The sequence below is a fragment of the Antechinus flavipes genome, chromosome 2 (genome assembly GCF_016432865.1).
Source record: "Antechinus flavipes isolate AdamAnt ecotype Samford, QLD, Australia chromosome 2, AdamAnt_v2, whole genome shotgun sequence".
In the NCBI taxonomy this organism is placed as follows: domain Eukaryota; kingdom Metazoa; phylum Chordata; class Mammalia; order Dasyuromorphia; family Dasyuridae; genus Antechinus; species Antechinus flavipes.
In genome coordinates, this window is record NC_067399.1 from 141096682 (window position 1) to 141112380 (window position 15699).

Here is a 15699-nt window from a genome sequence, read left to right on the forward strand (position 1 = left end):
TGTGGGCAAATGTATGCATATGTGAGTAAATACTTATATACACACAAACTCACACATATATAGCATATATAATGTGTGTATACACAGACACACATATATTTAATTATTTATGCAATGCTGAATACCCTGGCCCTCATTACTTGAAGGCCAGGTATGCTACATTTCACCTTTCCTCCAGAGTTCTCTGGTATCCTTAAGGGATTCAGACTGTCTGTGTTCTCTGCCAATGACTTCAGACTTTACTGATGACATTCTTCAAGTGAAGGGGGGTTTCCCAGCACCTCAGTCCCATTTAATTACTAACAGTCAGATTAGCTTTTTCAAAAGCACATTTTTCAAAAACATAATATATATTACAATCTATATTATATTATATATTATACTGTAATTATATATAATATAATAATATATTATAAAAATATACAAACTTTACAATATGTGAGAGGCATGTGGGGTAGAGTCATGGACTTCAGTTCCATTTACATTAAACAGTCATTTTAGTTTTTACAAATATTTACTTCTAAAGATATAATCATAAATAGGCAACCTTATTTCCCCAATACATTGGTGATGTTATCCTCACCACCACCACCACCTGGTTCTGGGGAGGAGGATATAATTAGGATCATACCTTAGCTCAGTTTCTATACAGCAAAGCTTCTTTAAGTGTGGGTCAAGACCCCACTTAGAGCCTCATAACTAAATGTGGATGTTGCAAGATTATGATTTATTATCAGTAAATATTTTATTTGTATACCTATTTTATATAGCTATATACCCAAGGTCATGTAAAAATTTCTCAGGCAAAAGCAAGTCACGAATGGGAAAAGTTTAAGAAGGTCTGGTATACAGCATATGGTCCCAAACCCAAGTCCTTGACTTGTAAAACCAGGCAGGATGGCTGAATCATCTTAGCTTCAAAGTCATCAGGGCCCAGACTTCTAGGTTCAATGGGAGAGTACAACTGGCACCCAAAACTGAGGACAAAAAATTGCCAAACAGAAACATTTCTCAGAATTGGGGTGAAAAAAGAGAGAAGGAATTTCTCCCACCTCCCAATTCATTTCCCAATGCCCAGATTGTTGTGAAATGTGATCATCCTCTGGAAGCATCAGAAATGAGCAAACAAGAAAAGAGAGAAACTGTCCCAATTTGGCCAATTTTAAAGAAAGACATTGCCTGTTTTGGCTAAGAAGCTGGTAAAAAAGGGACACCCCTACCTACATGATAATAAACCACAGATTTCAGTGTGCCTCTTTGTTAGGCAATCCCATTATGCCCAGGACAAGTCCCATACACATATTTAGTCAATGCATGGCAACTTGGGGACTGTGGGAAGGAGTTGGAGGGAGTCAGGAAATTCCCCATATAGAATTGGTGTTTGAGCTAAGTTTCGAAGGAAGGTCAGGATTCTACAAGGCTAAGATGATGAGAGCTTGCAATCAAAGCACATGGAATATAACCTATTCAGAGGCCTAGAGACGGGCCATGGAATGGACATCTCATACAGGTGACTCCAATCATCCTTTTGGTTAGATAGGGGTTGGCAAACAATGGCCGGTTCCTCTTTTTGTACCGCCGAATGGCCTTTACATTCTTAAATACAGTAAAATTGTATTTAACGAGGCAAAAACTCTTCTTGGCTGCAGAGACATACAAAAATGGACAGTTGGCTTGAGTTGGCCCATGGCCATAATTTGCCAACCCCTTGGCTAGAGTATAGACTAGAGTGCGTAAAAGGAGTTGTGTAACAAAGCTGGAAAGGGAAACTGGAGCCAGATTGTAAAGGGCTTTCATTTCCAAGCTGAGGAATTTGTTCTATCCTAGAAGCCACAGAGTGATACTGAAGCTTTTGGAGCAGAAGGACGGCTTGGTAAGATCTGTGCTTTAAGAACATCACTTTGTCATCTGTGTTGAAGATGGATTTAAAGGAGGAGAGACTTGAAGCAGAAGAATAAGGAGGTTCTTGCAATAGCCCTCAGCAGGACAGCTGAAGTGATGAAAGTCTAAACTTGAATGGTGTCAGAAAGGAAAGAAGGAGACAGATACAAAAGGTTTTTTTAAATGGACTTTTAAAGTAAGAATCAACAAGATATGACAACAGAATATAGGAGATGGAGGAAAGTGAGAAATCAGGGTCATTTCAGGATAGTTATTATCATTACCTCTAATTCCACACATGGCCTGAGAAACCTTTCTATTATACAAGTAGTTGTCCTGCCTCCAAATGAAGGTGTATAGTACCTAGCATTGTACCAGTTCTCAGTGGGGTAATATAAGACAGATTCCTCATCCTTAAGCAGCTTACAATTTATTTGGGGAAAGAAATTTCCAAACAAGTATTACTTCCTAATAATACTTTTTGGTGAAAGGCGGCATGGCTTGCTGGTCTCTCCAACACAGAAAACACTAGAGAAATTCAGAGAAGTCTTCTGTGGACAATCACTCAGAGTAACTCACCCTCAGGAGCCTCTGAACTGAAAGATTAAAGTGGGTCAACTGAGCCTTATTGGAAAGAGTCTGTTTGAAATGGTCTATTCCTAAGGCTCTACAGAAAAATTAGATGGGTCAGATGATGCAAAGAAATTGACCTTATATGTGAGTCATATTTTAATCTCATAAGGAAGAAAACCTGTGCTTCTGTGGGGTCACCCAAGAGTGGAAACCCTGAAGATGACACAAGAGCAACCAGAAAAATACGCAGCCAGATGGTCCCTGAAAGTGCTTGAGCTATGACAGAGGGAGGTCGGTTTTTAAAGTGGTGCTAGAGAGCACAGCTTTCCTGTGTTTATCTCTCCAGTTATTCCTCCTAATTGGTATGAGAGATACCTGGGGTTCTGTCTCCTCCACTAGGCAGCATACCAAATACTATCCACATGGAGGACTCAAGCCAGCTCCTCAGGCTACAGCCATAAGCTGACCCACCCTTTCTATCCATGTGGTCTGGGACATCAGTTGGAGGTCAAATGACTTCTTGAATTGTAAAGAAGACATTTGCTTATGGTAAGACCAGATAAAATCTGTTTGATCTCTAAAATGCTATAATTTTATATACATGATCTATAAATTTTGATTGGTTGGTTGATTGATTGGATATATGAATACATGGATGGATGACTGGGTGAATGGATGGGCAGTTGGGTGGATAGATGGATGGATGGATGGATGAATGAATCAATGGGTAGATAGACAGGTGAATAAATGAATATGTGAATCTCTGCTCCCTGTAGAAGAGAATATTCAGATTTCACAAAGTTTTCCTATAGGATGGGGCCCACCAAAAAAACATTAATTTGGAATGTAGGATCTTGGTCAGAAAATTCACTTGTTTTTACAGATGATGAATCTGAAACCAAAAGAAAAGTATCTTGTCCAGGGTCACACGTAAAATGAGTAATACAGACAAGAATAGAATTCAGGTCCCCCATTACAGAACCACTGTACCTCTCTCCAAGTCCCCTCCCTTCCCCATACACACAGCAAAAGTGTCAAAGGGAAGGTCCTTAGACTGTCTGAGAGGCTGACAACTTCTCAGCAGATTCCAGGAAGGATAGGAGGGACCAGCAAGAAATGAGGAGAGCATTTTAGAGCTAGAACAGATAGTCTCAGAAAGACTAGGTTAAAGGAAACAGAAGGGATTCCAAGTGGGGAAGGGCAAGGTTCCAGGACAGATGCTGGGGAACTACTTGGAAGGAAACTTTCTTTACTCCAATTATCATTTAGAGTGGGGAAACTGAGGTTCCTTCCTCAGGTACCTCCTCCTCCTGACCAGATCAATAACTCATCCCCCAACATCACCCAACAGCTCCAGGCCTCAGACCATGCAGGAGTCATAAGATCATAGGAGTTAGAATAAGAAGGAACATTGTGGGTCATTAAATCTAACTCCCTCACTTTTTAGAGAGAGAAAATGAATCAGGAAGGAAATGACCCCGACTGAGATCACAAAAACAGCAGAGCCAGAATAAGCAAGGTCTGCCGACATCAAGTAGGGATTTTTCTACTAAATCTCCTAGTCCAGGGCTTCTTAAAAGTTTTTACTTACTACCTCTTTTTGTCTGAGAAATTTTTACATGACCCCAGAATATAGGTACATAAAACAGGTATACATATCAAACATTTATGGATAATAGCTCACGAAGATAAAAACTCATATTTTAAAACAATTCCTTGGTATATATATAGTTTCACCATTTATTAAAGATGAAAGCAAATTTGAACACTAATGAGATGGATATGCTTGTTTATTTTTACATAAAGAATTAAATCTTGGCAGAATATTTGATACCTTTTACTGTTGCCAGATTTTTTGCAACCCCCACATTCAATTGCATGACCCCATATGGGACTGGGACCCCCAATTTAAGAAGCTTTGTTCTAGTCTTCCCTTGTAGGTCCTTGTGGTCAGGGCCTCCAGCAGAGGCCTGGGAGCTATTAAGAATGAAAGCACATTGACAGCCACAGTCAATCAAATGCACATGTGCAGCAAATGATGTTCCTTCTTGCTGGAACTCAGGGAAAAAATTACAGGAGCCAAGCAACTTTCACTTTCAATAACCATTTAGTCTAATTTTACCCACACCTTTGCAAACTTTAGAAGTTGGCCCACAAATATCAAATTCAGGCCCTTCCAAAGCTTCTCACAACCTTCCTTCCCTATCTTGGCTATCTCAACTTCCTTCTACAGTTGCTATTTTATATATACATATACACATGTGAGTTATGTATATATGTGCACATGTGCCATCTGAAATCTATAAACAATACATGCATTAAATGTGCATTATATGTGTATGTGTGTATATATGTCTTATATATATACAAACATATATGTGAATGTGTAGATATAGCTAGATAAAAATAGAAATGGATAAAAATAACTACATAAAAATAGAAAGATAGATAGCTTGAAGCCCTCATATGAGTAGGGTTGGTATATTTGTTATATATTTGTACATATCTATACAAACACACTTAAACATGTATTCTTTTGCCAAACTATATACACACATTTATATACATGTGAAAACAAAGGCAGAGACAGAGACAGAGATAGACAGAAAGAGATTGAGACGGAATCTAGGCATTTGGGACTAAACCCTAGGATGTCTTGTTTCTTTGTGGTTTAGAAGATTAAAGGGTCCTAGAATATATTTAATATTAGATTTAATATATAATATTATATATTATATAGAATAATTATTATATATAATATAATAAATAAAGCTCCTAGAATAGATTTAATATGAAGGGAACTTTAAGGTTATTCCATCCAAATTTCTTGTTTTATAGATGGAGGAACGGGAGATAAACAGGGATGCTAAATGATCTGCCTGGGCTCACACAGCAGAATTTGAATTCAATGGGCAGCATGATGATTGTGGAAATATGTATAGAATTATATGTATGTTTAACATATATTGGCTTACTTGTCGTCTAGAGGAAGGGGTGAGGGAAAGGGAGGGGAAAAAAAATTGGTACCAGAATTTGAACTCAGGTCTTCCTGACTTTAAGCTCAGTGCTCTATTTACTATATCACACTGTCCAAGGATCAAGCATTAGGAACCTGCTTGTTTGTGCCTGATTATCTATGGCTAAATAGAGAGAATAGTCCTCAGAGGTTCAGATTAGAAGCAGTAGAGATTTTTTTTATAAAAAAAAGGTAACTAATTGAGCATTCTGATTAAAAGAGGTTTTCCCTTGTGAAGCTTTGAGGATCTTCATCCCAAATTACATTCATACTAATGAGTCAAGTTTCCCCAACAAGGCTTTCTTCTCCTCGGGGCTCTGGGGATAGCCTTGAGAACTTAAGGCCATCTTTCTCCAATGCTATCAGCTTCAGCCCCCATTTTAGTATATTGTCCACAATTTAGTATATTGTGATTGTGATATCAATCACAAGGGATGAACTGGAGTGCTAATTTAACCAGTAAACACTAGATAGTTATTGAGAAAATACAGCAAGAACAGGCATAAAAATATTTCTCCCCAACCTCTAGGGCCACGCTCTCCACCTTGGTCCTTTGGGAGAATGAGTTCAAATGTGAAGCAGCTTCTACAAAACATTTGCTCTATAAATTTCCTTCCACTTTGGCAGGGCCAGTGAACAAATTAGTATTTCAGCTATCACTAAGCTGGGCCAGTCATAGTGCCTTACTACTGACTCACCCTTCTCTGGACTTGGACACATCCTGGCACGAACTCTAGCTTTTTAACTTCTAATAATTCTATAATGCATTCTCAGATACTCCGTCACCTAAAAATGGAAAGGATAGACATAATAGCTGAAGGATGTCATAGATATAGCAACTGCTGCCTCCCCTGCCATTTTCTCTGCCAGCAACATGTCCGTGTTCTCCTGTTTTCATGCAGGCTTTGGGAGAAATTTGGCCTGAGGACCCACTGCCCTTGGAGCTTTCAGAGCCGTTCCCCAGAGTGAGAGGGTGCTAGGATGTGGTGGTGGAGCTATCTCCTAAGCTGAGAAGAATAGCTGGGATGTAGGAGAAAAAAAGCCTGAAGACTGAAGGAGTGAACCTGGCTGTCTTTGAAAACTTCCTTCAAAGAGGAGCTGGCCAATCACAGCCTTGAGAATCAGATGTGAATTTAAATCCTCCCTTTACTACATGAGTGACCTGGAAGAAATTATTATATGTCCCCAGGACTCAGTTTTCTTATCTCTAAAATGAAAGAATTCAATGATATGGCCTCCGATTCCCTATTAGCTCTAAATATATGATCTTGTAGTCTCATTTCTGCGTCTCCTCCCCACTGTCTTCATGTGGCTGTGCCCAAAGTACTAAGAGGCAGCTGGTGGTACAGTTAGAACACCATAGATGGACTTATACCTATCTATAGAGATAGATATAGCTATATTGATAGTAATATAGATGTAGATATAGCTATAACAGCTATAGCAACAGAATATACCTATACCTATACCTATACCTACATAGGTATAGCAACAGAATATATAGAAATAGATATAAGTAGATATAGATATAGATTTAGATGATATAGGTATAGTTATAGGTATAGGTATAGGTATAGATATGGATATAGGTATAGGTATAGTCTAGGTATAGGTACAGGTACAGGTACAGGTATAGCTTTAGGTATAGATATAGGTATAGGTATAGTTATAGGTATAGGTATAGATATGGATATAGGTATAGGTATAGTCTAGGTATAGGTACAGATACAGGTATAGGTATAGCTTTAGGTGTAGATATAGGTATAGGTATAGTTATAGGTATAGGTATAGGTATAAGTATAAGTATAGGTATAGGTATAGGTATAGGTATAGGTATAGGTATAGGTATAGGTATAGGTATAGGTATAGGTATAGGTATAGGTATAGATATAGGTATAGGTATAGGTATAGGTATAGGTATAGGTATAGGTATAGGTAAAACACTGGGTTTGGAACCTGGAAAATCTGAAATCTGGCCTCAGATACTACCTAGCTATGGGCTCTTATGCAAGTCACTTAAGCTCTGTTTGCCTCTGTTTCTCCATTTACAAAATGGAAGCAATTATAGTACCTGTCTTAAAGGAGTTAAAGATAAAATGTATTTTTTTAAAAATGTTCACTGTTGGGGAATGGCTGAATAAGTGAATAAGCAAATGAATATAATGGAATACTATTGTTCTATAAGAAATAATGAGCAAGCTGATTTTAGAAAAGCCTGGAACTGATGCTGTGTACAGTGAGCAGAACCAGGATAACACTGTACACAGCAACAAGAAGATTATGTGATGGTCAACTGTGAAAGACAACTCTTCTCAGCAATGTGGTGATTAAAGAAATTTCAATAGACTTGGGATAGAAAATGCCATGCAAATTTAAAGAGAGAACTATGGACACTGAACATGGATCAAAGCATAGTATTTTCACCTTTTGTTTATTTTTTTTTAATTTCTTGTGCTTTTTTCTCTTTTGGTTTGGTTTTTCTTGCACAATATGACAAATCTGGAAATATGTTTAAAAGAATTACATATCTTAAAGGCCTTATTTCTAAAATATATAGAGAATTGATTCAAACTTATAACAGTTCAAGCCATTCTCCAATTGATAAATGGTCAAAGGATATGAACAGACAATTTTCAGATGATGAAATTGAAACTATTTGTGGCCACATGAAAAGATGCTCCAAATCACTATTGATCATAGAAATGCAAATTAAGACAACTCTGAGATACCCCTACACACCTGTCAGGTTGGCTAAGATGACAGGAAAAAATAATGATGAATGTTGGAGGGGATGCGGGAAAACGGGGACACTGATGCATTGTTGGTGGAGTTGTGAACGAATCCAACCATTCTGGAGAGCAGTTTGGAACTATGCTCAAAAAGTTATCAAACTGTGCGTACCCTTTGATCCAGCAGTGTTTCTACTGGACTTATACCCCAAAGAGATACTAAAGAAGGGAAAGGGACCTGTATGTGCCAAAATGTTTGTGGCAGCCCTGTTTGTAGTGGCTAGAAGCTGGAAAATGAATGGATGTCCATCAATTGGAGAATGGTTGGATAAATTGTTATATGAATGTTATGGAATATTATTGTTCTGTAAGGAATGAGCAGCAGGATGATTTCAGAGAGGCCTGGAAAGACTTACATGTATTGTTGCTGAGTGAAATGAGCCAAACTAGGAAATCATCATACACGACAACAACAAGACTATACGATGATCAATTCTGATGGATGTAGCTGTCTTCAACAATGAGATGAAACAAATCAGTTCCATTTATTCAGTGATAGAGAGAGGACTGTGGGAACTGAGTGTGGATCACCACATAGCATTCTCACTCTCTCTGTTATTATTTGGTTGCATTTCGTTTTCTTTCCCAGTTTTTCTTTTTCTTCTGATCTGATTTTTCTTGTGCAATGATAACATATAAATATGTACACATATATTGGTTCTAACATGTATTTCAATATATTTAACATGTATTGGAATACCCACCAACTAGGGGAGGGGGTGGGGGGAAGGAGGGGAAAATTTTGAACAGAAAGTTTTGCAAGGGTCAATGCTGGAAAAATTACCCATGCATATGCTTTGTAAATAAAAAGCTTTAATAAAATTTGCTTGCTGTCTTAGGGGAAAGAGAGGTAAGGAAGGGAGGGAGAACAATTTGGAACACAAAGTCTTACAAAAAATAAATGTTGAAAACTATCTTTACATGTATTTAGAGAAATAAAATACTATTAAAAAAATGTAATGCTTGGCACAGAGCCTGGTACATAGTAGGTGCTACATCAATTCTTTTTCTTCCCATTCCAACTCTTTCCTCCTTTATATTTCCTGCCCTTTTCTCTTCTTTCTCTTTTGCCTATCTCTTTTACTCTTCAGATTTCATCTATTACCTGTACAAAAATGCCTCCCAAATGTATATTCCTAGCCCTAGTCACCATCCAAGCCTCAGACCCCAAGTGCTTACAGCAATAATTCTCAGATTTTAAGGTCTCAGAACCCCTTTATGCTCCTAAAATTATTGAAGATTTTCACATTCTTAAATAGTATTCAGGACCCCAAAGAGCTTTTGCTTATATGTGTATTACATCTATCAATATTTACCGTATTACTCTAGTCCTGACTACCCTCACAAGCCTCAGCCTCCAAATGCTTATAACAGCAGTTCTCAAACTTTTTGGTCCCAGGACACCTTTACACTTTTAAAATTGGTGAGGAGTTTTACATTCTTAAATATTATTGAAAACTCCAAAGAGCTCTAGTTTGTGTATAGATTCTACCTACTAATATTAATTAAGACTAATTAAAGCTGATAATTTCTAAGGATATTTGTCTTACTATTATTCAAAACAATATTTACTTAAAAACAAAAATGAGAAAAGTAACAAAGTCATGAAGTTTAACATAACAGTTTTATGAAAATGTGTTTTATTTTCAAAATAAAATAGTGAGAAGTGTGGCATTATATTTTTGCAAATCTCTTTAATATCTGGCTTAATAGAAAATAGCTGGATTCTCAAATCTGTTTCTGTACTATATCTATTGTAATATATTGTTTTGGTTAAAGTATATGAAGAAAATCCAGCTGCACTCAGATTGGAAAAGAAAGGAGCATTTTAATAAGAGACATCCTGGTTGTTGTTCAGTCATTTTAGTCATGGCTGAGTCTTCATGACCCCATTTGAAGCTTCTTTGGCAAAGATGCTGAAATGGTTTGCAATTTCCTTTTCCACTTCATTTTACAGATGAGGAAACTGAGGCAAACAAGGTTAAGTGTTTGAACACTTAATATTCAATTTGAATACAGATCTTCTTGACTGTAGTACTGACATCCACTCAACCACCTAGTCACTCTAACATCTTAGTATTATTATGAAAACAGTTTTGGATCTTAGTGGCTCCCAATGGTTCATGGACCAGATGTCCATTGAGAACCCTGACTTAGAAAAATATCTACCTGGGTATCCTACTAGTACCTTAAACTCAACCGTTTCTTATTTTTCTGCTCCTCCTTCTGACTTCACCATCACTCTATGGTTACTGCCTTTCACCTAATGGATCCTGTCAAAGCCTTGGGGTCCTGATCCTTCATACAAATATTTAACAAGTTCTCCGGATTCAACTTCTAACTTCTTTGGGAAGTCTCCCCTTCTCTCTTTTCATACAGCTACTACCATGATAGAGACCTTCATTAATATCCACTTGGATGATTACAAAAGCCTCCTAACAGACCTTTCCACCTCCACACCCTCCACACTCATCCATCCTCAATCCTACAACCAAAATAGTTTTTTTAATGAACAGTTATGGCCATATCACTATTCTGTTGAAAAATCTTCATTGATTTCCTATTACTTACTGAAAAAAATGTAAATTCTTTAGCCTGATGTTAAATCTCTTCTCAACATATCACCACCCCAAATCTCTAGTCCACAAACCCTATTTTCTAACCAAACCATTCTTTGTTCTAAATACTCAATAAACATTCAAAATTCTCTATCATTTATTGTTCCTACTCTTCTTTTTGCTTAGAATGTCCTCTTTCCTTTTTTTACATATTGAATTCTTATCCATTCTACAAAGCCCAATTCAGATTGTGTTTTTTTTTAAGAGTTTCCTGATTTTCCATGTTATTTATAGCTTTTCCCTAGATACCTCATATGGCAGATTTCCTATGACTATAAGCTTCCTGAAGGTAAGGACTGAGTCTAATATAAATAAAGTCTGTATCTTCTCCAGTATTCATCCCGATGGCACTCTTCTAAATCAGCAAGTCTTAATCCTTCTGGTCTCAGAACCTTCCCTTATACTTTTAAAAAATTATTGAGGGGGGCAGCTAGGTGGTGCAGTGGATAGAGCATCAGCCCTGAAGTCAGGAGGGACCTGAGTTCAAATCTGATCACAGACACTTAACACTTCCTAGCTGTGTGACCCTGGGCAAGTTACTTGATCCCAATTGCCTCAGGGGAAAAATTTATTGAGGACCTCAAGAAGTTTTTGTTTATATGGATTATAACCATCAATATGTACCATAATTGTAATTAAAATATCTGAGTATTATTATAATAATAGTTTTGTCTTGAAGCATCCCCTGAAAGGGTCTTAAGGACCCCTAGGGATTCAAGGATCATATTTTGAGAACTTCTATTATAAATATTTGCTAATGTTTCTTGAATAAATGGGGTATGAGTTACATGTCTGTGATACATCTTGAACATGGATCAATGATATGAAATTCCAAGATCATGTGAAAACCTTTTTCATCAAATGAAAATTAAATTCTGCCTACTCTGCTTACTAAGGCAGAGAAGTCAACAAGTAAGTACTCATTTAAAAGATTCTATGTAATAATAGTAGAACAAAAATGATTTCCAGGTACAAAATTAATTTGTTTACTAGAGCACTGTATTCCTTAATTATTACACTTAATTAAAATTGTGCCATAGAAATGTTTATGGTTGCTAATTTTCCTTAAGACCCTGTTATGTTAAAATGACAGGGGATTGAGGGAGTGGAGATTGATTGATCAAAATCTCCTGTAAAGACAAGCTTCAGTAGCTGCTTCAAAACTTTACTAGACTATATATCCTAATTTTTTTCCTTTCCTTTATCTCCTACTGTGCCACTCATTCTTTTTATTCTTAAAAAAAAATCATAAAATCTGAAATGTTACTTATATTGTTCTCAGGAGGTATCGGACTAAGGTTTTGAAGATCTTCCAGTGTCCTAGGTAAGTTAAATGAATAAGGAAATGTGAAACAAAGAAAACAAAACTGGATAGAATCATTTGAATCATAAAGCTTAGTTCAAATCTTCTAGTCCAAGTGCTTTATTTTACAGATGTTGAAACTGAGGACCAAGAAAGAAATGTCATACCCTAAGTCACAGGCTTAATTAGTGGCTGAACCATAATTTGAACCTGTCTTCTGACTTCAATTACGTCCTCTTCCAATTGTTCCCAGAGACCAGAATTCTTTTCCAATATAACCAATAAAAGTTTTACTTGCCCTTGTCAGGGTCATTTTTTGCTGCATAACTAGTTAAATATACATAGACAGGAAGAGAGATGTGAGCAGGGGAAGAGATAAAGGTGGTAAGTATTCAAAGGGAGATGACAGGAGAATAGCAAAGCATTTTCCACCCCAATTTAGACTCTCACCAAATTGGCTTGTTATATAATTCCTGTTCCCCATCCACTACATTCTCTCCCACCTCTCTGCCTTTCTATATTCCAAGGCCATTCCACTTTTCTAAGGGACTATCATTTCATGTGACTCTTAACTCCCTTGCAGTATGCCTTCTTTCAAGAGATCTTTCCTGGTTCCCTCAGATGTAAGCACTCCACTCCCCAAATGACTTTTTATTTTGCATATTTTCCTTATTTATTCATCTATGAATATGTTGTACCTCCCCAAAATTGTGTCACTCCTATTCAGCAAATTTCAGTGGCTCCCTACCACTCCAGGATCTCTCTGGCATTGAAAGCCCTTTATAACCCAGGGCCTCCCCCAACTTTTCCTGTCTTCTTCCACCTTATCCTGCCCACCCCATGTTCTCCTTACCGTTTCCCAAACAAGACACTGGACATGTTTATTCCCAATAAACTTCCCTGGATTCCTTTAAGTGCCAACTAAAATCCCACCTTCCACATAAAGGAAGCCATTCTCTCTTCCTTCTTAATTCATGCCTTTTTTATCCTGTATTTATTTATTTATCCTGTAGATCGCTTGTGTGTTCATATTTGTTTGCTTGTTTATTCCTTGAACTTCCCAAGGGAAGGGACTGTCTTTTGCCTTTCTTTGTAACTTCAGTGCTTAGCAGTGTCTGGAACAGTAGATACTTATTGGCAATGCTTATTGATTGACAGACTCTACCCTAGCTATCATTAGATAAATCAACACATGCCAGAAAGTTCTGAAACAGCCCCAAACCTCAACATCTTAATAATTAGAGAAAGTAGCATTCATTATTTGGAGGAGGCCCCTGTTGTCTGGTTTTGTAACTGGAATGCAGAAAGTAAAACTAACTCTGACAATGTGTCCAAATGGGATTGAGTTCTGATTGTCGACTTCTGGAGAGCAGGGACTGCTTTTCCTTTTCCATTTTCACTTACCCCCAGCTACTTCATTGTGATGCTATGTATACAGTAGGCACTTAACATTTTGAAGTTCAGCGATTCAATCCCTCTTAAGATGTGCCTTCTCTCATAACCTCTACTTACCATCTGTCTATCGAGAAGAGGGGATTATTTTTCAGCGTCAATCTTCTGGAGTAACTACAATGATGTATATTCTGATTTTTTTTCATGTTATTTCCTTTATATTGTTGTAATCAATATATGAACTATTCTCCTTTTTTGTATGTTGTTCTCTGCATTAAATAATCAAAGTTCCCTCAAATTTCTTTCCTTCTAGGACAGCATGGAGTGGCAGAAAGAACACTAGACTGGAAATCAAAGGACTTGAGTTCAAATTCCCACTGGGCCTTTATAACTTCTGTCATTTTGGGTGAGTCATTGAACACTTACCACACACATCCTCTTCCTCACCTTTCCCCTGCTGTCTCACTTTCCTTATTTATAAAATGTAGGGATTGTTCTAGATTACTTTTAAGGTTCCTTTCAACTCTAGATCCATGATTTTATAACTCAGAGCATCTCCCAAAGTGGTGTCCCCATTCAGCAGCTCCCTCTTGTCTCTTAAAGAAAAGGAACAAACATTAAATACCTACTATGTGCCAGGTGCTGTGCTAAATGTTTTACAAATATTGTGTCATTCAATCCTGCTATTATTTTGTCCATTTTACAGACAGTTAAGTGACTTGCCCAGGTTCACACAGCTAATATGTGGCTGGATTTGAACTAGGGCCTTACGTCTAAACATGAGACCCCTCATTCAATCCACTAAGCCTTCCTGCTGCCTTTTGGTTAAAGGACTAATGAGCTCGGATTACCAGACTGTCCAGGACCGATTGCCAAGCTCCCACCTCTGCCTTTTCCCTTAGTCCCCATTCCCAGCATCTCCCCTCCCCCAAACCTCTAATCTCCATTGTTCTCATTTTCCATCATGGACGACGACAGGCAAGATACAATTATCATAAAGGAAGCTGTTCAACAGAATAGGCTTTTTATGAAGTTATGTTTGTTCGCCCAGGCACATTGGAATCTTTCAATTTTATCATCCTCCTGAGATTGTATCTATTTCCTTCCCATTTCGAGAGGCAGCTGTTGATCTCTGTTATAATGGCCTGGTGATTTCTAACAAGCTCCTCACCCTTCCACTGATGGCCCCTCTCAATCACATACCTGAACCAGCAAGACTTGATTTTTTCCCCTTTTTGATTATCATTATTTTCCCCCTTGGTAAACAAAAGCATTCTCCTCCCTTTCTGCCATCCAGGCTCTTTTATTTAACTCTTCCAAGTCCACTCAAGAAGCCCAGTTAGAAACTCTTGTGCCAGCTGCTTGGATTTTGCAAGAGTGGCAATTCTGTACAGACAATCTAGCCTGTATCATTTCTGTCGGACTGTGTGTGTACAGAATGCCAGCATTTCAAAGCTAGAAGCTTCATTTTTGAGGAGACCAGATTGGGAAGGTCAATGAAGTCAGTTCTTGGAGGAACAGACTGGAAAAATCCAAATGCCAGTCACCTTGGTAAGTGGGCAGATCTGCTTATAGAGGAGCCCAACTGAGCTGCCCTCAGCAGAAGTCCAAGTCTGCCTCCATCCACAGAGTGATCAATATTCTCCCCAGATATTCATACACCCCCAACTGAACTCATGAGTATGGATGAGGCTTCCCAAAAGTTCCCCTTTGCACTTCTAAAGGGAGAAATGGGTGTTGTAAAGCAAATTCCTAAATGCAAACCAGGTTTCAGGGGAAGTGTTTGACCTACTTAAGAGAAACTGTTTTCAAGAATATGAGGAGCCCTAAGCTAGGAAATAGGAGACCTGGGTTCTCATACCCACTAACAAGTCTCCATGGACTGCTGTTTCCTCAGCTGTACCAGGGGAAGAATGCTTTAACACTGGCCCTCCCATCCTCGCATGCCTGTTGAGGGGAATCATATATGATAATGGATATGAAATAATCTTTTCCAAACTACTTTTTGTCTAGTCTACTGACCAGATAAAAATAATTTGAATTTAGAATATCAAAGCTCCAGTCTGGAACTAGCAAGCAATTATGTAGAATTGCTTCCGAGGCCTGGATTGCACAGATTGGTACCTT